Raw genomic sequence first — 23460 nt, 5'->3', positions numbered from 1 at the left:
GCAATGGATATCCTAGTAAGAGCACCAGTGGAAGGGGAAGCCCTGGGTCCTGCTAAGACTGAACCCCCAGTGAACTAGACTGTTGGGGGGAGGGCGGCAATGGGGGGAGGGTTGGGAGGGGAACACCCATATGAAGGGGAGGGGGGAGGGGGATTTTTGCCCGGAAACCGGGAAAGGGAATAGCACTCGAAATGTATATAAGAAATACTCAAGTTAATAAAAAAAAAAAAAGAGTGAGATTCTTATAACCCATCTAACACTCCGTGTAAATTCTCTCAAACTACTCTTTTATATCATAAGATATAAACTGGAAATTACATGTAATGAGCCCAAGCATGTGTTCATATACACATGTACATTTATAAAGACACAGATGTGTTGTACCTCGAAACAATAAACGTCTTTAAGTACAGCTTTGGGTCTGTGAAATGCATATCCATGTGTGAATAAAATCTTTATCTGCCACTGCTGTTTACAAATTAGAGTTCTGAGAAAGACATTTTCATGATGCTGTAAGTCTTGTTATTCTGCTTTTTCTCTTTTCTGAAAATTTTGCCTAAGCATTTGTTATTTCACGGATGTGGAGCAGATGAGATGGGAAAAATCTCTAGATAGTATAGCACAGCTTTATCAAATAACAGGGTATAGATGCCTGGGCTTTGTCCATACAAGGGAGAGAAAACAACAGTCTTGAGATGTAAGCCCAGACAGTTGTTAATCAGTCTCTAATGTCCTGTGTGCAGGAATGTTAATGAGAAGTCTGAAAGTAGACTTGAGGTCTGAGGTTTTATTTCTGCTGAGCAGTGGGCAGGCTAGCAACTGCTTTGAGAGGGCTCTTCCTCCCCTGCTTGCAAATCGTGAGTCCTCCTCTCGCTTCCTTAGCACTCAGAGGGCTATTTTCATCACATCCTCTAAAATCAAGTCCCAGAGATTGTACCAGTGTCTCCGAATTTGCTTTTAAAATGTGTTTTTTGTCTTAATTGTTTTTCTACTGTGACTTCTTAGAAATAGTCCAGGGAGAGATAGTAGTAGCAATTCTAAGGATCATGATCATGAAAACACTACTTCAGGGTGTCATCCAAAGAGTACTAGGCACATACCCATACATGTTGGCTCTCAAACTAGGAAAGAACTCAAAATAGTGTATCCAGAGTGCAAAAATCTCTTTATGTACTAGTTGCAGGATTCCATGGGAAATGAATGTGGTTTTCTAGAAAAAAAAAACAATATTTTATGATTAGGCTGTAACCATAACTTCTTTGCATATTCAGTGCTTCTATCAGGATATCTATTATATCCTTATCACAGTCAAACAATCCTTGTGTATAAGCATTGATCTGGGGATGAAATAGTTTCTATACCTAAACACATAGGGTAACTTCTACCCAGGCAATAGCCAGACTCCTACCAGTCTCTTCCTGGAACTCACTATTTAAAATTTTATTTTCTCTTTCGTGACTCGGCATGTCAGGTGAGTCATTTCCTTTTTTGTCTCCCAGAGTGAAAGCCAGCTATATCTCTTCTAACTGATAACTGCTAGAGTTGAGACTCCATCACACTAATCTATACTCATCTAACCAAATAAGTTTTTAAATTAGGAAAATAACTAACGAAGTATCCACTTTAAGTCACTATCAGATAGAAATCCAATACCTAATGGCTTGATTGAGCCAAGAGAAAATCATGAGCCTCTTAGTTAAGATTACTATTACAGTGACAAAACACCATAACCAAAGCAGCTTGGGAAGAAAAGAGTTAAGGCAGCTTTTGCTTCCACAGTTCACCACCAAAGGCAGTGAGGATAGGAGCAGGGCAGGAGTTGGAAGCAGGGCTGATGGAGTGGTTCTGTTTACCAGCGGGGCTTGCTCCTTATTGCTTGTTCAGACTGCATTCTTATTGGACCTCAGATCGCCTGCCCTGAGGTGACACTACTCAGAAAGGCCTGGGCCCTTCCTCATCAATCACTAATTTTAAAAATGCTCCATGGGCTTGCGTATACCCCGATTTTATGGAGGCATTTTCTTAACTCGTGTTCTGTCCTCTCAGATGACTTTAGCTCATGTCACATTAACAAACTATTCAGCACAGTGAGAATAACCGCACCAGGCATCCTCCCTAACTTCCACACCATCTTTATAAGTGACTTAATCATTTCCGACTTACAAGATAGTTTCTAATTTCATAATAAGAAAAACTATGTGTAAACCTCCACTAATTGGAAATTAAACTAAATAAAACAACGTAGGTGCTCATATATGCATTTATATAGAGAGAAATGTACATATGTCATAAATCATAAATATCTTCAGTTATTGGTGTGGATTTATGGAGTATACATTTGTGAATGCGAATAAGTTCTCTGAACATCTATGTAAGTAGTACGTTTAGGATTCATTATTCTGAACAAATCTTATTGAGTCTGTTAACAAAACTGTGAAAGCCACACTGAGATTTTTATCTAAACTATTGGCAAAATAGATATAGAATTTATATAAACTTCAAGATATGTGAAGTCAAATGATAATCTTTATAATTTTCAACTTGTATGGAATTTGTTTGTTTACATTTTCAGGATGAGCACCAGACAGCATAGCTACCCTAAACAATGAAGCAAATTTTTCTTTCATATTAACCAGCACACAGACTTTGCTCTCACAATGTTCAGGTTCCATGGACTTCTGCTGCTCCACGTCTGCTATTTTAAGTATCCTTTCTTCATACTAAAACCCCAGTACATGTGGCAGCTACAGAGATGTGGAGTAAGTAGGTGCTTTGCAGTACTATATATTCGGGTTCAGTAGATATGATGATCACCTATGAAAATCAAATGGAATAAAGTTTTTTGCAGTCAGTGGATAGTGATTTTTCATTTACTCTCTGTTGTGAGAGAACGAAACAAGCACATTTTTAGAGTCCCGAGTAATACATTCCTCACTTTCTTATAGAGTAAAAGAGGAACACTCTTGCCACTACAGCTTCCAAAGAAATGAGTGAAAGAACTAACAAGAATTTGACCCCCTGCCCAGCTCGCCACCGGCATTCAACTTCAAATGTAAAAGCAGGATTCTGTCCACAACCAAGAGAAAAATGAAAACTTTATGTGCCCATTTAGGTGCCAGTGCTGAACTGAATGCATCATTTCTCTTTCAGGAAGGATTTGAAAGTGGGTGAAGGTGAACTAGCATGCCCTTGGTCTATAGAAACAAGAAATGCGGTACTTGTTATAGAAAACATATTTCTCTTCACATACTCACGTGGAAAGAATAAACATTCCATGATCCCAGAGTGCAAAGATATATAAATAAGAAGGGATATTTCCACATCCACAGATCAATGGAGAATGTTGAATCTGGATGCACCAGCCCAAGCCAGACATACAAAGGGTAAAGGTGTCTCAGCTAGGTGAGAGGAAGAGAGAGACTGAGGTGAATGAGCAGAGATTTCATTTACCTCCAGAGCCTTGCAATCAATTCAACACAGTTTTCTGTTCTTATGAATCAGGTTCACTGATGCTCTGACAGTGTTTTCAGTTGCTCTTTGTTCCCTTTCTTGACCAGCGCATCTATGATGTGACATGATCTCACCTAATAATTTTATTTCATTAGACACTATTATTGGATGCCTTCTATGTGATTTTTCAGTAATATATTAATGAGAACCATATAAAAGTAGAACCTGTGGGATATAAGATAAATTCAAAGACATCTTCACTCAACAGGAGAATTAGGCTACCAAGACTGAAGTAGGTCTAAGGTGTGCCTATATCTGTGTAAGCTATCTAGGAAGAAGGACTGACAGGAAAAAGCTCCACAGTGAGTGGCTGTGTCACAGGATTGAGACACAGCACAAGAGCCAGTATGTGAGCAAGGAGACCATCAGAAGAGACACAGTAGCAGAGTTCAGACAAGTGACATCTAATCCACTGTGGCATCCCCTCATCTTAGGGTGAAAGTGAAAGAACCCTGAAGGATTGAAGTAGAAGAAAAAGTGACATTTCCTAAAGCTCATCTCAGTAGAAAAATCAAATCCCTGATGTTCTGGAAATGGACCAAGATAGAGACACAAAATAAGCAAAATCAGGATTAACTAGTTATAGGATTTTTTTAATAGGTTGCAAAGAAGAGAAAAAGATATGAAATTAAAAACTGCTAGATTTTATACAAGAATTGAATCTGGTGAATATGAGAATAAGAACATAAAAAGCAATGAAATGATCATAAGATCCTTCATCATATCAACTAAAGACAGGCTTACTGGATATGGATTACTGGGATTAGACTCAGATATGGCAATGAAATGTAGAATTCTTCTAGTATATCATAGGAAACACGTTCAATTTTCCCCCTAAATGGAGATGATTCCAACGAAGCATTCGAGATATGATGGATATATGATGGCTGTTTGTGATGAGGCATGATGCTCAGGCATTCCAATTCTGAAATTTTGGAGAGAATACAGCATGCAAAAATAAAACATGAGAGCAAGAGAAGATTATGGTAGAAAGAAAACCAGCAGATGGTGTTATCCAATAAACCATTAAAAGGAGCTTAGAATATGAGGGAGCCATTAACTGTATTGAGTGATAAACTGAATGAAATAAAATTCAGGAGTTAGGTATGACCCCTGGAGTATTTGATGAGCTGCAGGGGCATGAGTGAATGTCAGTTAGAGACACTTCAGAAGGGAGAGGAAGGCAAAAGTTAAAGATGATAAACACAACTCTTTTAAAGAACTGTTGGTGAAGGACCACAGAGAAACAAGGTATAAAATTGGATGTTAAGAACTATTAGGTCTACTAGGGAGAGGGGAAACACTAACCATAGAAACCAAGTACAGAGTTGCTCAAGTGATGGTCTTGATCTAGTGACAGTTAGTCTAGTAAACACAAGGCTGGACAAATAAGGTTTTTGTGAGGTCATGTGGTGATACTTCTGAAAAAAGGGACACTCAAGAATGATCCCTCATGAGTAGGGAGACAAAGTTTAGAACAGAGGCAGAAGGAACACCCATTCAGAGCCTGCCCCACATGTGGCCCATACATATACAGCCACCAAACTAGATAAGATGGATGAAGCAAAGAAGTGCAGGCCAACAGGAACTGGATGTAGATCTGTCCTGAGAGACACAGCCAGAGTACAGCAAATACAGAGGCGAATGCCATCATTAAACCACTGAACTGAGAATGGGACCCCCATTGAAGGAATTACAGAAAGGACTGAAAGAGTTTGATGAGGCTTGAGACCCCATATGAACAGCAGTGCCAACCAACCAGAGCTTTCAGGGACTAAGCCACTACCCAAAGACTATACATGGATTGACCCTGGGCTCCAACCTCATAGGTAGCAATGAATAGCCTAGTAAGAGCACCAGTGGAAGGTGGTCCTGCCAAGACTGAACCCCCAGTGAATGTGATTGTTGTGGGGAGGGCAGTAATGGGGGAAAAATGGGGAGGGGAACACCCATATTGAAGGGGAGGGAGAGAGGTTAGGGGGATATTGGCCCAGATACCGGGAAAGGGAATAACAATCAAAATGTAAATAAGAAATACCCAAGTTAATAGAGATTGGAAAAAAAAAAGAATGATCCCTCATGATACTGTCCGGAATGAGAAAGGATACTACCATGGGGCACCAACATCTATGGCCATTGGTATGTATTTCTCACTGTTTGCTTCATTATTACTGTTCTTATTATATTTATTGTAAATCATGAGTCAGATAAAGATAATAAAAGAGATATGAGTTCAAGTGAATCTCACCAATATTAATGATTTCACTGATATGTACACTCTATAAACATTGATCTAAAAACGGGGGTGAGAATGTCATCATGATTGCCAGAGGCTGGGGACAATCAAGTGGGGAAAGAGGGGGCAGGAAGATTGATTACTGGATGCTGAGTTATAGTCAGTTGTTGTCAGGAATTTTAATGTTACCACACAAAGCAATGGTTAAAGTTTTAAGAGGTAAACTATGACCACTGGATAGTGAATTGAACACTGCATAGTAAATTGAGCACCATACAATGTGTAAATGTACCAGATCATTACATGAAAGTCCATACAGCTGTTTAATTTTTGTGTCAATTAAAATCAGAAATAAATGGAAAAGAAAATTGTCCCGCGCGACCTCTCTCCAGCAAGAATACGCGGGAACACACGAATCCTTCTGTAGCCAAATGTTTATACTTATTAATAATAGAGAGGGCGGTGGGGCGCCAGCATGGCGCGGCTTATATACACCCTAGCGTGGCGCATCCACACCTGATTGGTTGCTTACCCACGATCTCATTAGGCACGCCCCGGAGTGGGCAAAGACCTGGCACGAAGGCACTCTTGCACATGCACACACAGTTAACTTCCTGAAAGGAAGTCAGCTGGCGCGGCGGAGGCCAGTGCCATCTTGTAATGGTGAAACCATCTCGGCCTACCACGTGGGGCGCAGTGGAAGCCAGCGCCATCTTGTGGTGGCGAATGTTATTGCGGCCCTCTACAGAAAATATAGAATAACCCTATGAATACTACAGCTTAAAAGTTTGAATTATCTTTAATAATTCAATATAGTATAAAATGAATTTACAGAAATCACTTGCCACAAACAAAAAGTTAACGAGGATGAAAAAATTGACTTGGTAATGCTTCCAAGTAATAAAATCAAAATTTGACCAAAAATACACAACCTAGCACAAATAAATAATATGATCTCAACTATACCAAAATTTCCATAAAAGAGATCAGAAGAAAATTTTATTTTACATTCTGGGTTATAGGTACAATGTATTTCTGTTTCAGGCTTTTAAATTACAAGCTAAATCCTATCTTTCCATGTATGTTAGAAAATTCTTTTAAAATACCTTTTTAAATGGCTTTAAAGTAGCCTATTAACGAATTTAACACAGATTTATACTTTCCAAATATAAAGAAAATGTAATAATTAAATGACCAAATGTATACTGTTGCCGTTGAGCCTTGGATTGGCTTTAAACTAAGTAACACTTGCTTCCTTTCTGCAGGGAGCTAATCAAATTAGATGTGACACTTCTTCCCGCCTCCATGGAGAACTCACATAGGAGAAATTAAAATCAAAGTGGGAAAATCCTTACCACAGAAATTATTCTCACAAGCACTGGCATGGTTTATCACACCAAACCCTCACAGCAGAGTACCACTCAGGCCCTGGGGTAAGAGTGTCTGTGACACATGAAGTCAAGTACCTGCAAATGTAGGGTTAAATTAACAAATTAGAGACAGCAAATGGTACTGTGTAGAATATTAGATTATTCAAGGAGGCTTCTCTTGTGTCTAAATCAATCCAATCATGTTCTCCTCTAAGTGGAGTGGGCAATACTGATGAGATAGCTTCATTCGGTTTCCACCTCACAAGGGGTAAATTACTGTAACTTAGAGAAGATGCATTCGAGGGAGCCAGCCTGTTGTTTGAAGTCTTCAAATTGCATCCTCAAATTACTGAGCACTTGACAAAGATCAACTAACAGCTCTTCTTTGATGTCTGGGACAACACATGAGGCTCGAAAGTTGAAATGCCTGAAGAAAGATTGGCTTCAAAGGAATGAGAGATGCCTTTTAGAAAATGGAGGAGAAACGTGATTAAAAATTGAACACCAGTTTGCTGCTGTTTGTAAGGTTTTATCAATGTCTGTGGAAGCTCGGTTGCAGTTGGTTTGTTGGGGCTAAGGATGCCTGTGGTCCTGCACGCATGGTCCTGCACTTTGGGGCTGTGGTGAGAATGTGAAGGCAGAGAGTAGGTGGTAGGGCAAGGCTGCTACTCTCATTGTAGCCACTAAGCAAAAGAAGAGACTGGAAGATGATGATTTCCAAAGTCCCTTCATAGACACATGCCAGCGATGTGCCCTCTTCTCATTAGGACTTCTCAGGGTACTTTCTCCTCCCAGTAACATTATAGGATGGCAGTCAATACATTATTCCATAGACGCATCCAGAAACACACAAGATACCCACCATTCCAGTCACCAATTAAGAACACCAGTGTCTCATAACTGAAACCTACCTGCTACTTCCAGACAGGTAGAGGTGTTGGTGAGTTTGCAGGATGGGCTGAACAGCATAGATATGCATTATAAATCAGTGGAGTCTGTGCTCCCAGCTCCTTGCTGGTTGATCATGTAAAACTAGCAGCCTTGTATTTGTAAAATAAATATATTGGAAAAGCTGCACATCAGGAGGTCTCAGTGAAAGATGGGAAAAAATGGCTATGGCAGGCACCCATCTTTACATATCCTACCTGTTTATTATTATCAGACACAGTGCAGAATCCACCAAGGATTCCCGCCGCTAGCCAGAAAAGCCTTCACTTGAAATACTTTTCCAGACTATGAATGGCACCACTGTATGTTTGCAAATACAGGATTCAGCCTGTTAGGTTCCTTTGGGAAAACAGATGAAGCATCTTTGCAGGGATTACAATTTTTCTGCTGTTTGAAACATTTGACTTTTTGCTATTTATAAACTGTGCCTTAAAATACATGCCCGCGGAAATGCATTTCCAAGAGTTCAGCTGTTTAAACACATTTAAATTTTAATGAGGGAGGCCTTCTAGTGCACTTATATTGTAAGGTGAAACTATAAAAAAAATAGAGTTGACCTTATCAGTAAAACAAATATTGGAAGAGTGTCAATTTAAGCTTCATATCTCACCCCACTTGTTATACAACAAGGAAGGCACCACACAGACTCAATGGTCCTGTCCGCTTGAGACAATGTGAAACTTCCATTGCCATACAACCTGATTCGTCTCTATCTGCCTTTGCATTGTGATTATTTCCTCTAATACATATTCTAAATGATGGTAGTGTGGTCTCAATACCAAGCAGCTATGGAATAAGCCTCATGAAGGCAGATCTTTCTTGCTGTTGGATCTCTGAATCTCTTGGTCTGGATATATCTGTACCAGCACCAGTGGAAAAAAAACTTGAGGGATTTATCCCGTAGTTATTTTGAAAAGAAAACGAATATAGAATATACAAGAACTGAAAATACAGCAAAAAGGGAAAGGAGAGAGAAATTCTCTTGACATAGGATTTGTAATTTCAGATAAACAATTTCTTGAGGCAAGTGTGAGAATAGATGTTTGCATTCCCACAATGCCTCCTTTTGATTTTTTTTTATTTTCATTCTAAGAACAATGTAGACAGGGATTAGAGTCTCTTTTTCCCACTTACTAAAAATCATTACTTAGATGTGGCATTGAATTGTTCATTGAGCCATATGAGGCCAACTGAAGATTCATAACCAGCCCTTGCCCACCCCTTTCCACTGATCAAGCAAAGCAGACAAAACTAAATACGACTTTGTCACAAACATGGCTTCCATAGCACCAAACTTCAATTTGAAAATAGGGAAAAATAAGAACTGGTAAGACATCTGTTTCTTTAACTTTGCTTAAATTTGGAAATAATCTTTTTTGCTAAGTCAATGAGTTTCTGATCTTGGTTAGAAACGTGTATCATATTTTTTTCTCCTAGGATTTCCGTAGTCTCTTGCCCTGAATTGGCCCTTTAGATGAACTGATTCCTTTATAGAAGTTACTTGCATTGTGTTCCCTACTAAGGGACTCAATAGAAAGAATGTCTAATGTCTTCCAGAGAACAAATTTCTTTTAATTTTTGCTGTTACTGATGGTTTTGATCTATCGGTCAAAGCAGAAATTCATAATGTTGACTGGAAAAATGAGGCCCAAAGTTTGCCCTTGTTTTATTAAAAACTAGTGATTCTATTTAATTGTCGTCTGAATCTTCCTTTGACCCAAATGAAGGTTTGAGCAGTTCAACCCAGTACTCAAGACATGTAGAATAAAATGCTGATAGTCTAATCCTCACGGACACAGTCTCTGGGCCCCAACTTTGAGTGATGTCCTCAACACACCTACATCCAAGCCTTAGGGTAGATGAGAAGAAGGAGAAGACCTGCTTCCTCATGTAAGCCAGCAACAACAATCTTACAAACCTAGTTTCTGTCCAGTGGTCACACTTAACGGTCAAGGACTCTAGAGAATTTCCCTCCGTTGTGTAATGGTGGACTCAATCAATAAAGCAGAGTTTTATCAATTTATGAGCCACTGAAAATTGCAATTCTCAAGATGAGAGCTAAGCAACCTTCATTCTAATTCAAGCAAGAGGAATAAGGACACTCAATGCCTTGCATGTCTGCAAGGCTAAACAAATGTTGTTATTAAAAACTGACAGTGATCCCTTTAAAAGTCAGCACCTGACACTGTTTTCTTGAGCCCTGACATTTTATGATTGTACACAGAGCTACTATGAGTTGTTTACTGAATTCTGATTGCTTCAAAATTATACTGGCATCATAGCAGTGAAGCTCAAGCCAGTAAAATCCCAAAGCCTTCATAACACTAGAAAAAAATCTTCCAGAAAAAGCTTTGCTCAGACAGCAATGGACTTTGGACCCTTACCCTAGCTCCTGAACTGATAAAACCTTTTGTATCCTGGATTGTGTGGCATCAATATTATTTCTGTGATTGCACTCTTGGCAACATTATTTTCCCATTATGATTCAATCATTATTAGAATTATTTGAAAATGTATGGCTATAAGAAATCTGATTCTATTATGCTAATAGAAACAGCTAGCCATTTTGTATAATTTTCCTTTCTTTTTCTGATACCTCTCTTTTTATTCATAATTATAGTCCAAGTCTCCAAATAGCCAGAAAGGCAGGATCCAAATCATGTTATCATGAGATTCCTTTACAGCATGCTGTAAGATGCTCTACTTGTAGGATGCTTGAGTTTGCAGATCCTGAAACTTCATGTTAAAATGGCATAGCTTTGTCCTAGAAAGCAGAAACAGGCTGACTTTTAAAAAATAATGGTTTATTCACTCTTCTTCCACTTCCATTTTCTTTCCAACACAAAACCAGAATTATCCGTAACCATAGGACCAAATGCTAGCATGACCATTGAAACTTCCATTCAAGAGCTGGCAGCACAGTGAGATTTTTCAGCTTAAGTCTGAGAGTGCAGTTAGTTCTCTCTGATCTAAAAAAAAGCAACTGTGTACTAATGTCTTTGTCCTGGAAATGTGAAGATATTTTAAATTGGATGGTTTCCTGGGGTCATTTTCCCTCTCTGCAATCCCTACACCTTATTCTTCTGAGATCACATGTGGGAATTATAGTGGGAATCTCAGTAGCCATAGCCATGCTGAGTGACTAGATTTCACAGCTGCACAACTATAAGGTGTTTTCTAATCACCTCTCGGCCTCCTATTGAATGTACATACAGCAATTGAAGTGGATATAGTCTCCATGGATATAGTCTCTAACCAGAGTATGACATAACTAGACAAGGACTTGAATGCCACACCCCATGCATGAAGCAAGCTTATCCCCCAGATATCCCTAGTATAATTTTTCACACAGATTCTGAAAAAACATTTTCAATTGCTGTTGTTCTTCTCTTCTGGTCATGCTTCAATAAATATTGTTTGTATAGCAGGACAGCTTAATCCACATTGTAGCATATGCTTACCAACACAGACATGGGAATATTCAGCCATCCTTGAATTCTCCCAGGCAAAGAAAAACATGAATAGCATGATCATTAACCACTTTGTTAATTAGCTGAAAACTCCATTATAGAGGTAAAAGTACAGAGAGTGACAGCAGAAACTTAAAAATTTGGAGGAAGCAAGGACTATGTATCAGAACATCACTCTTTGCTGAACACCTACTGAGTGTGGACAGTGCCCTAGAAATGAGTTCATGATCATTCTGTCTCTTTGTGTTATGACAGTAACATCTCCTTTCAATGATGGGAGAAATGAAGAAGCCATCTAATAAGAGAACAACCTGAATTTAAAGTGCATTAACTGTATAGAGAAGTCTGTGTAGGGAAAGGCAGGATAGAATGTGGAGGGTGACCTTCATGTGAATTAGGAGCTAGAGTCTTTGAGTAAACATAGGACTGTCAAGTTAAGCCATAGTGGTAAGTTAAGCCTCACATGATGAGTAGATATGAAACTGGAAACGGGGCCACTTTGCCTCTCTCTGCATTGCACATAGACTTGATGCCCAATTTTACTCTCTTGGCAGTCACAAGACTTCACCAAAGACAAACAGATACTGAGACTTGAAGCTAAGGCCACAGGGGTCTCCATTTGAAACAAGAACTCAGAGTTTGAAAAGACAGTGTGACATTACCAAAGACCATATTCCCAAAGAAGATAGCCAGGCATCAATCAAATAAGAAGCTTAATCCAAAAGATTGAAAAAGATAAAAGATTTATGTTATCAGACCTTTATCCAGCTTAACGATGCACACATCTTTGAGAGAAATGGCATTCAGATGGATATTAATTACTCTGTTCATAATCAACTATTGGCTTACATAAGCACATATTTTTATATTTCTCCAGTGTGCACAGAACACGTCTCTGTTAGCAGTTTTGTATAATCTTAGTAGCATATCATCTGAGAATGCCAGTTTTCTGGTCTTACCAAACTAGAACAGATCTTTCTTAACATAGAAATATATACTGTCTCTAACCATGTTACGTATTCTTCTGTGTGTATGTATATATGTATGTACATGTATATGTATATACATATGTATGTATATATGTATATGTATGTATGTATGTATGTGTTTCTCCATTACTTTATGTCTTGATGCATCAAGACATTTATTCCAGTCAGTAATTTTGACTTATAATCCAGTGTTAATGGAAGTGACATCATTGATAGTGTTGGTTGAGAACTAGGATGCCCAGAAGTTATCAACATGGACAGGAAATTGCTAAAACAACTGAGATGAGCTGAGAGATGAGCTAATACTTGTACTACAAAGCCATTCTGCCCATGGAGGGCTCTCATTTGATTACCCTCAAGTAACATAGAAGCATTTTACGAATGAATCGAAAAGCCAAGAGGACTCTCAGAGCTAACCAGTGATAGCGACAGTAGCACATGGCTCCAGTCTTATATGGCAATGAATACACCACCATTTCCCACACTTTTATCTCAGAGCAGAATATGCACAATGATGACCTACCCCAGTAAAGAGTAGAACTGCATTTTATGGTAATTTTTATATGGTTTGGAATTATAAAATGAGAGGATAGTGGGGGAAAAAAGAGTATGTGGCATGTAACCCTGGAAAAACCCCTTGTATTATCTTCTCATGTAGAAAAATTAAAAAATTTTTGGTTAAGAAAGTATTTTAAAGCTGACTTTATTGATGGCTTCACATAGCCACGCATATGCCGAGAACCACTAAACTATACTCATTGATAGTATTGTGTGCACTGGAAGCTTTATCTTAATAAATGCATTTAAATTATTCAAATGTTTAAAGAGAGAAAATCCAAGACTCCATCTAGTCACATGAGAAAGATAAGGATAGTAGTATGAAATTTAAATTTATCTTGGAGGTATTTAGGGGGCAGAATATATGTTGGATTTATGCACACATATATGTGCATGTAGAGGCCAGAGAATGTTTCTTTCCCTCTCCTTCTTATACCATTGAGACAGGGTCTCTCACTGAACTCAGGTTTGCATTTTTGTACAGCAAGGATTCCTACCGATGAAGTTGTCTCCTCAGCCCCAAGATTTAAATGAAAGACTAAATGTTAACCGCAAAGGAACTCCTGTCTCTCCCTGCTTAACCTACCCTGATCCTCAAAGTCTGAACTATTTAAAATGATTGGCTTTTCGTATAGGGAACAAAAGGTAGTCATTTTGATGTCCTGGGCCAGTATTTTCAATTGCTTTTGAAAACACTGCTGTGTGTGAGACTGTAAGTGTGTGGATTTTATTTGTAAGATGCATTCTATACAACCGCAGATCAAAATTGCTCTTCCAAGATCTGGAGGGTATTGTGTTTTGAAGAATAGTTGAACTGCAGACAGAAGCTTTAAATTCTGATGTTCCAAAACCTATGTTAAGCTTAACATTTCACCTTTACAGAAACACTAGCTAAAGATGTTATTGCTAAAGTAAAACTAATAAAATAGATCGTTCTACATGACACAAAAGGCAAGGTTTTAATAAGAATTTATTTAAAAGCTTACGAGATGATAATTCTGTTTATTCTACTAAAATTTTGAAATTTTAGAGAATTGACTATATTTCTATTGAAAGGTAAAAGTACTTCAGAGAGCAGGACTCTCACTGACTGAAACATGCATAAATAAGTTGAAGTTACACCAGCCAAATTCCACACGACCACCCAAGTATCTTTGGGGTCCTGCCTTTCCTCAAGTATCTTCACTTTTAAGACAAGGTTCCTAACCACAGTGAGGCCCATGAGGCTTGTTTACCAAATGCTTTCAGTGGTAGCACTGTACAGTGATAGGGGAGATATGAGAAGCACATGGATACTCCCTAGCCCTAAGTTTTGTGTCCACAGTACTTGCTCTCTTGCCTCTCAATAAAAATTCAAAAGTCGCTCAGTTTATGAGCGCTATGAGCTCTCGGGGCTGAGTGGGTTTGTGTCATTTTTGCTTAGCCTTAGGTGTATGGCTTATAGGTTTCTTACCTAAAATTTATCAGACAGATAGTGGGAAGATAAATGTTGCTGCTTTTGTGAAACATGTTCCAACTGAGGAGCAGTCTAGCCATCACCGTCTCAGTCTTGTGGAGCTCCCACTGTGACAAGACATGCAAGCATTAAGATTCAGCGGAACTCCGGTGAGTGAGAGACCCAAACGCCTGGTCAGGTGGGCACTCCTGAGGCTGCAGAGCAGAAGAGACCACCAACACTGCTCACCCCTGCCCACATCCCTGGCCCAAGAGGAAACTGTATAAGGCCTCTGGGCTCCCGTGGGGGAGGGCCCAGGAGCGGCAGGACTTCTGCGCCTGAGACACCGCCGGATCCTGAAAGAAACAGACCAGATAAACAGTTCTCTGCACCCAAATCCCGTGGGAGGGAGAGCTAAACCTTCAGAGAGGCAGACAAGCCTGGGAAACCAGAAGAGACTGCTCCCTGCACACACATCTCGGACGCCAGAGGAAAAAGCCAAAGACCATCTGGAGCCCTGGTGCACTGAAGCTCCCGGAAGGGGCGGCACAGGTCTTCCTGGTTGCTGCCGCTGCAGAGAGCCCCTGGGCAGCACCCCACGAGCGAACCTGAGCCTCGGGACCACAGGTAAGACCAAATTTTCTGCTGCAAGAAAGCTGCCTGGTGAACTCAAGACACAGGCCCACAGGAACAGCTGAAGACCTGTAGAGAGGAAAAACTACACGCCCGAAAGCAGAACACACTGTCCCCATAACTGACGGAAAGAGAGGAAAACAGGTCTACAGCACTCCTGACACACAGGCTTATAGGTCAGTCTACCCACTGTCAGAAATAGCAGAACAAAGTAACACTAGAGATAATCTGATGGCGAGAGGCAAGCGCAGGAACCCAAGCAACAGAAACCAAGACTGCATGCCATCATCGGAGCCCAATTCTCCCACCAAAACAAACATGGAATATCCAAACACACCAGAAAAGCAAGATCTAGTTTCAAAATCATATTTGATCATGATGCTGGAGGACTTCAAGAAAGACATGAACACACTTAGGGAAACACAGGAAATCATTAATAAACAAGTAGAAGCCTACAAAGAGGAATGGCAAAAATCCCTGAAAGAATTCCAGGAAAACACAATCAAACAGATGAAGGAATTAAAAATGGAAATAGAAGCAATCAAGAAAGAACACATGGAAACAACCCTGGATATAGAAAACCAAAAGAAGAGACAAGGAGCTGTAGATACAAGCTTCACCAACAGAATACAAGAGATGGAAGAGAGAATCTCAGGAGCAGAAGATTCCATAGAAATCATTGACTCAACTGTCAAAGATAATGTAAAGCGGAAAAAGCTACTGGTCCAAAACATACAGGAAATCCAGGACTCAATGAGAAGATCAAACCTAAGGATAATAGGTATAGAAGAGAGTGAAGACTCCCAGCTCAAAGGACCAGTAAATATCTTCAACAAAATCATAGAAGAAAACTTCCCTAACCTAAAAAAAGAGATACCCATAGGCATACAAGAAGCCTACAGAACTCCAAATAGATTGGACCAGAAAAGAAACACCTCCCGTCACATAATTGTCAAAACACCAAACGCACAAAATAAAGAAAGAATATTAAAAGCAGTAAGGGAAAAAGGTCAAGTAACATATAAAGGGAGACCTATCAGAATCACACCAGACTTCTCGCCAGAAACTATGAAGGCCAGAAGATCCTGGACTGATGTCATACAGACCCTAAGAGAACACAAATGCCAGCCCAGGTTACTGTATCCAGCAAAACTCTCAATTAACATTGATGGAGAAACCAAGATATTCCATGACAAAACCAAATTTACACAATATCTTTCTACAAATCCAGCACTACAAAGGATAATAAATGGTAAAGCCCAACATAAGGAGGCAAGCTATACCCTAGAAGAAGCAAGAAACTAATCGTCTTGGCAACAAAACAAAGAGAATGAAAGCACACAAACATAACCTTACATCCAAATATGAATATAACGGGAAGCAATAATCACTATTCCTTAATATCTCTCAATATCAATGGCCTCAACTCCCCAATAAAAAGACATAGATTAACAAACTGGATACGCAACGAGGACCCTGCATTCTGCTGCCTACAGGAAACACACCTCAGAGACAAAGACAGACACTACCTCAGAGTGAAAGGCTGGAAAACAACTTTCCAAGCAAATGGTCAGAAGAAGCAAGCTGGAGTAGCCATTCTAATATCAAATAAAATCAATTTCCAACTAAAAGTCATCAAAAAAGATAAGGAAGGACACTTCATATTCATCAAAGGAAAGATCCACCAAGATGAACTCTCAATCCTAAATATCTATGCCCCAAATACAAGGGCACCTACATACGTAAAAGAAACCTTACTAAAGCTCAAAACACACATTGCACCTCACACAATAATAGTGGGAGATTTTAACACCCCACTCTCATCAATGGACAGATCATGGAAACAGAAATTAAACAGTGATGTCGACAGACTAAGAGAAGTCATGAGCCAAATGGACTTAACGGATATTTATAGAACATTCTATCCTAAAGCAAAAGGATATACCTTCTTCTCAGCTCCTCATGGTACTTTCTCCAAAATTGACCATATAATTGGTCAAAAAACGGGCCTCAACAGGTACAAAAAGATAGAAATAATCCCATGCGTGCTATCAGACCACCACGGCCTAAAACTGGTCTTCAATAACAATAAGGGAAGAATGCCCACATATACGTGGAAATTGAACAATGCTCTACTCAATGATAACCTGGTCAAGGAAGAAATAAAGAAAGAAATTAAAAACTTTTTAGAATTTAATGAAAATGAGGATACAACATACTCAAACTTATGGGACACAATGAAAGCTGTGCTAAGAGGAAAACTCATAGCGCTGAGTGCCTGCAGAAAGAAACAGGAAAGAGCATATGTCAGCAGCTTGACAGCACACCTAAAAGCTCTAGAACAAAAAGAAACAAATACACCCAGGAGGAGTAGAAGGCAGGAAATAATCAAACTGAGAGCTGAAATCAACCAAGTAGAAACAAAAAGGGCCATAGAAAGAATCAACAGGACCAAAAGTTGGTTCTTTGAGAAAATCAACAAGATAGATAAACCCTTAGCCAGACTAACGAGAGGACACAGAGAGTGCGTCCAAATTAACAAAATCAGAAATGAAAAGGGAGACATAACTACAGATTCAGAGGAAATTCAAAAAATCATCAGATCTTACTATAAAAACCTATATTCAACAAAATTTGAAAATCTTCAGGAAATGGACAATTTCCTAGACAGATACCAGGTATCAAAGTTAAATCAGGAACAGATAAACCAGTTAAACAACCCCATAACTCCTAAGGAAATAGAAGCAGTCATTAAAGGTCTCCCAACCAAAAAGAGCCCAGGTCCAGATGGGTTTAGTGCAGAATTCTATCAAACCTTCATAGAAAACCTCATACCAATATTATCCAAACTATTCCACAAAATTGAAACAGATGGAGCCCTACCAAATTCCTTCTACGAAGCTACAATTACTCTTATACCTAAACCACACAAAGACACAACAAAGAAAGAGAACTTCAGACCAATTTCCCTTATGAATATCGACGCAAAAATACTCAATAAAATTCTGGCAAACCGAATTCAAGAGCACATCAAAACAATCATCCACCATGATCAAGTAGGCTTCATCCCAGGCATGCAGGGATGGTTTAATATACGGAAAACCATCAACGTGATCCATTATATAAACAAACTGAAAGAACAGAACCACATGATCATTTCATTAGATGCTGAGAAAGCATTTGACAAAATTCAACACCCCTTCATGATAAAAGTCCTGGAAAGAATAGGAATTCAAGGCCCATACCTAAACATAGTAAAAGCCATATACAGCAAACCAGTTGCTAACATTAAACTAAATGGAGAGAAACTTGAAGCAATCCCACTAAAATCAGGGACTAGACAAGGCTGCCCACTCTCTCCCTACTTATTCAATATAGTTCTTGAAGTTCTAGCCAGAGCAATCAGACAACAAAAGGAGATCAAAGGGATACAGATCGGAAAAGAAGAGGTCAAAATATCACTATTTGCAGATGATATGATAGTATATTTAAGTGATCCCAAAAGTTCCACCAGAGAACTACTAAAGCTGATAAACAACTTCAGCAAAGTGGCTGGGTATAAAATTAACTCAAATAAATCAGTTGCCTTCCTCTATACAAAAGAGAAACAAGCCGAGAAAGAAATTAGGGAAACGACACCCTTCATAATAGACCCAAATAATATAAAGTACCTCGGTGTGACTTTAACCAAGCAAGTAAAAGATCTGTACAATAAGAACTTCAAGACACTGAAGAAAGAAATTGAAGAAGACCTCAGAAGATGGAAAGATCTCCCATGCTCATGGATTGGCAGGATTAATATAGTAAAAATGGCCATTTTACCAAAAGCGATCTACAGATTCAATGCAATCCCCATCAAAATACCAATCCAATTCTTCAAAGAGTTAGACAGAACAATCTGCAAATTCATCTGGAATAACAAAAAACCCAGGATAGCTAAAACTATCCTCAACAATAAAAGGACTTCAGGGGGAATCACTATCCCTGAACTCAAGCAGTATTACAGAGCAATAGTGATAAAAACTGCATGGTATTGGTACAGAGACAGACAGATAGACCAATGGAATAGAATTGAAGACCCAGAAATGAACCCACACACCTATGGTCACTTGATTTTTGACAAAGGAGCCAAAACCATCCATTGGAAAAAAGATAGCATTTTCAGCAAATGGTGCTGGTTCAACTGGAGGGCAACATGTAGAAGAATGCAGATCGATCCATGCTTATCACCCTGTACAAAGCTTAAGTCCAAGTGGATCAAGGACCTCCACATCAAACCAGACACACTCAAACTAATAGAAGAAAAACTAGGGAAGCATCTGGAACACATGGGCACTGGAAAAAATTTCCTGAACAAAACACCAATGGCTTATGCTCTAAGATCAAGAATCGACAAATGGGATCTCATAAAACTGCAAAGCTTCTGTAAGGCAAAGGACACTGTGGTTAGGACAAAACGGCAACCAACAGATTGGGAAAAGATCTTTACCAACCCTACAACAGATAGAGGCCTTATATCCAAAATATACAAAGAACTCAAGAAGTTAGACCACAGGGAAACAAATAACCCTATTAAAAAATGGGGTTCAGAGCTAAACAAAGAATTCACAGCTGAGGAATGCCGAATGGCTGAGAAACACCTAAAGAAATGTTCAACATCTTTAGTCATAAGGGAAATGCAAATCAAAACAACCCTGAGATTTCACCTCACACCAGCGCGATTGGCTAAGATCAAAAACTCAGGTGACAGCAGATGCTGGCGAGGATGTGGAGAAAGAGGAACACTCCTCCATTGTTGGTGGGATTGCAGACTGGTAAAACCATTCTGGAAATCAGTCTGGAGGTTCCTCAGAAAATTGGACATTGAACTGCCTGAGGATCCAGCTATACCTCTCTTGGGCATATACCCAAAAGATGCCTCAACATATAAAAGAGACACGTGCTCCACTATGTTCATTGCAGCCTTATTTATAATAGCCAGAAGCTGGAAAGAACCCAGATGCCCTTCAACAGAGGAATGGATACAGAAAATGTGGTACATCTACACAATGGAATATTACTCAGCTATCAAAAACAACGAGTTTATGAAATTCGTAGGCAAATGGTTGGAACTGGAAAATATCATCCTGAGTGAACTAACCCAATCACAGAAAGACATACATGGTATGCACTCATTGATAAGTGGCTATTAGCCCAAATGCTTGAATTACCCTAGATCCCTATAACAAACGAAACTCAAGACGGATGATCAAAATGTGAATGCTTCACTCCTTCTTTAAATGAGGAAAAAGAATACCCTTGGCAGGGAAGGGAGAGGCAAAGATTAAAACAGAGACTGAAAGAACACCCATTCAGAGCCTGTCCCACATTTGGCCCATACATATACAGCCACCCAATTGGACTAGATGGATGAAGCAAAGAAGTGCAGACCGACAGGAGCCGGATGTAGATCGCTCCTGAGAGACACAGCCAGAATACAGCAAATACAGAGGCGAATGCCAGCAGCAAACCACTGAACTGAGAATAGGTCCCCTATTGAAGGAATCAGAGAAAGAACTGGAAGAGCTTGAAGGGGCTCGAGACCCCAAAAGTACAACAATGCCAAGCAACCAGAGCCTCCAGGGACTAAGCCACTACCTAAAGACTATACATGGACTGACCCTGGACTCTGACCCCATAGGTAGCAATGAATATACTAGTAAGAGCACCAGTGGAAGGGGAAGCCCTGGGTCCTGCTAAGACTGAACCCCCAGTGAACTAGTCTATGGGGGGAGGGCGGCAATGGTGGGAGGGTTGGGAGGGGAACACCCATAAGGAAGGGGAGGGGGGAGGGGGATGTTTGCCCGGAAACCGGGAAAGGGAATAACACTCGAAATGTATATAAGAAATACTCAAGTTAATAATAATAAAAAAAAAAAAAAAAAAAAGATTCAGCGGAACTGAAATCGCCGTTCCAGTCATCTCTGCCCTTTGCTTTTTACTTTTCTTGAATTATCATGGGGAGGAAAACGTTAAAAACTTCCTAACCTCTCACATTTTTGTATCTTTTACTGAGGGTGCTAAATGGTCTTTTTTTTCTCTCTCTGTAGATATGAAAAAGATATGGTCTCACTTCTGGTGAGATTTGCCCTGTGGGAGTGGAGCTGAAATAACATTCTGGACGCAAATAGACTACAAATAACTTGAGCCCTTTGAAATCACTCTTTCGCTATTGATTCGCTCCAAGGATGAAAGCCAGCCTTAGGCAGAACCAGACCGATGGATGCAGAATTCCTGGGAAGCCTGAGATCTCTGGGAAACTGAAGCTTCCAGAGGCACTTAGCAGTGGGCCCACCAGCTAGGCATGTTTTAACTCCGTGCCAGCCTTTGAAAGTCTTTCAATTATTCTGGACACACTGCCTCACGTTTTCAGGCAACAATTTTGGGAAGAGGATGAACTAATTGCTTACTACCTAACTTAGCTGTGACCAGGTGCTGTATATGTTTCATATTCCTGACTAACCAGCTCATGTCTGAAGCCTCTGCACACACTGATACTGTGTCTTTGTTAAGCAAATTGTCTCCTATTCACAAGGAGAAACAGAGTGTGAGCATCTCAGACGGCTGCCAACAGGAGCACCTGGGTGGAGGCAGGATATGGGCTTCCATTCGTTGGCACCTGTTGAGCATCACTGCAATTTGTCCCACATCTTCTAAGGCAAAGCTAGAAACACAACAGACACCGGTGTCAGGATGGGTAATAAGTTGTGCTAGGAACACATGATGGAAACCCATGCAGAATAAATGAGAATATATAGGGCACTGACAAGGGAAGAGGTCCAGGTTAGATCAAGAAATAATATGAAATAGTACTGTATGATTCTATTTGGGAAAATATTTCTATGTTCCAAGTATGTTTCCAGTGATGACTGAAGGATGCTCACAAAACGCTTAACTGAGCATGTGATCTCCACCAGTGTGAAAAGAAGAGATTTGGGTACTAGGGGGGCAAGACAGTAGCTTCAGTCTATCAAATGATAGAACAAGTACATCATGTCCCTGGTGGTCCAGTGCTCCCCTAAAACCAGACTCTGCAGTCTTAGTCATAGAGCCTTGTAGTCCCCCTCAATTCATTTGCCAAAAAGGGATATATCTTTAAATAAATGAAACTGTTATCAAGGTAAATTGGATATCTTAAGTTCTCATCCACTGGATCTTTTGTATTTTGACACTACCTTAGAAATGGTATATTCACAGTGAAAGTCATATGATTTCTATAAAAATTCTGGAGGTGCAGAAAAGCTAAACTTTCATTCACAAGTCCCACCAAATGTATAAGCTGACTGGAACCTTCGCACTGCAGTTTTGGAATTTTCATGCCATTCTGTATGACTGCATGAGGGCTCAGCAAGTGTGCCCAGCTCGTCCATCCAGCAGCCGTGTCTATCTTTGGGTTGCACAGGATTGAAATCCAGATCTAACAGGATGTACACTCAGATTTAATCATGTGAAGGCAAATATTTATGAAAAGTCCCTAGACCATAACTAAAGGCAAGAACATAGAAAGGACATGTAATTCTGACTAACCATTTTTAGAAGAAAGAGCTCTGCTTAGGAATTACATGTTCCCAGCTCAACTATGTGCCACAGCAGAGTAGCTTCCTGATTCCTCATCTGTTTCTTAGGTTGTCTGGGAGAGCCTTCCTTAGGTTATCTAAGCTGAGATATCTTCAGAGAATTATATAAAGTAGACTAAACCCCACTTTTGAAAATTTACAATGTTAAGTGTTTTTCAAGGCAAAGAATGTATTATAGTTTTTTGTTTGTTTTGCTTTTATCCCCCATGTCCAGCCCTGAATGAGACATGAGAGCCAGTGATCCAAAAGAGCAGACCTAGCACAAGTGTCCTTGGGTTGATGATGGAGAGTAAAAGAACACTCTCCTTCTTCTCCTTCTCCTTCTCCTTCTCCTTCTCCTTCTCCTTCTCCTTCTCCTTCTCCTTCTCCTTCTCCTTCTCCTTCTCCTTCTCCTTTTCCTCCTCCTCCTCCTCCTCCTCCTCTTCCTCCTCCTCCTCCTCCTCCTCCTCCTCCTCCTCCTCCTCCTCCTCCTCCTCCTCCTCCTCCTCCTCCTCCTTCTTCTTCTTCTTCTTCTTCTTCTTCTTCTTCTTCTTCTTCTTCTTCTTCCAGAAGCTGCCATTGGCATGGATCTAGCAGCAGTGCTCTAACCTAGCACTTGGCATATTGCAAGCAGATTCATGTAGGACAGGAATAAAATTCGTCCTAAGTCCTTGTTTGCAAAACTATTCTAGTCATTGTCCTCTGGTGTGGTATTC

General features: G+C 39.8%; 1 long non-coding RNA gene across 1 annotated transcript in view; it reads left to right on the top strand.

Moving 5' to 3' along the window:
* LOC148001456 (uncharacterized) overlaps positions 1-22257 on the top strand; it is a 176147-nt gene extending 153890 nt beyond the window's left edge. The window contains exon 4 of the long non-coding RNA XR_015637144.1: positions 21239-22257. This is a non-coding gene — a long non-coding RNA (uncharacterized LOC148001456). The remainder of the gene's footprint in view (positions 1-21238) is intronic.
* Positions 22258-23460: the final 1203 nt, after the last annotated feature.

This window comes from Rattus norvegicus, chromosome 14 (genome assembly GCF_021556685.1).
Source record: "Rattus norvegicus strain SHRSP/BbbUtx chromosome 14, alternate assembly SHRSP_T2T, whole genome shotgun sequence".
NCBI classification, from domain to species: domain Eukaryota; kingdom Metazoa; phylum Chordata; class Mammalia; order Rodentia; family Muridae; genus Rattus; species Rattus norvegicus.
This window is presented reverse-complemented; position numbering and strand designations above follow the sequence as displayed.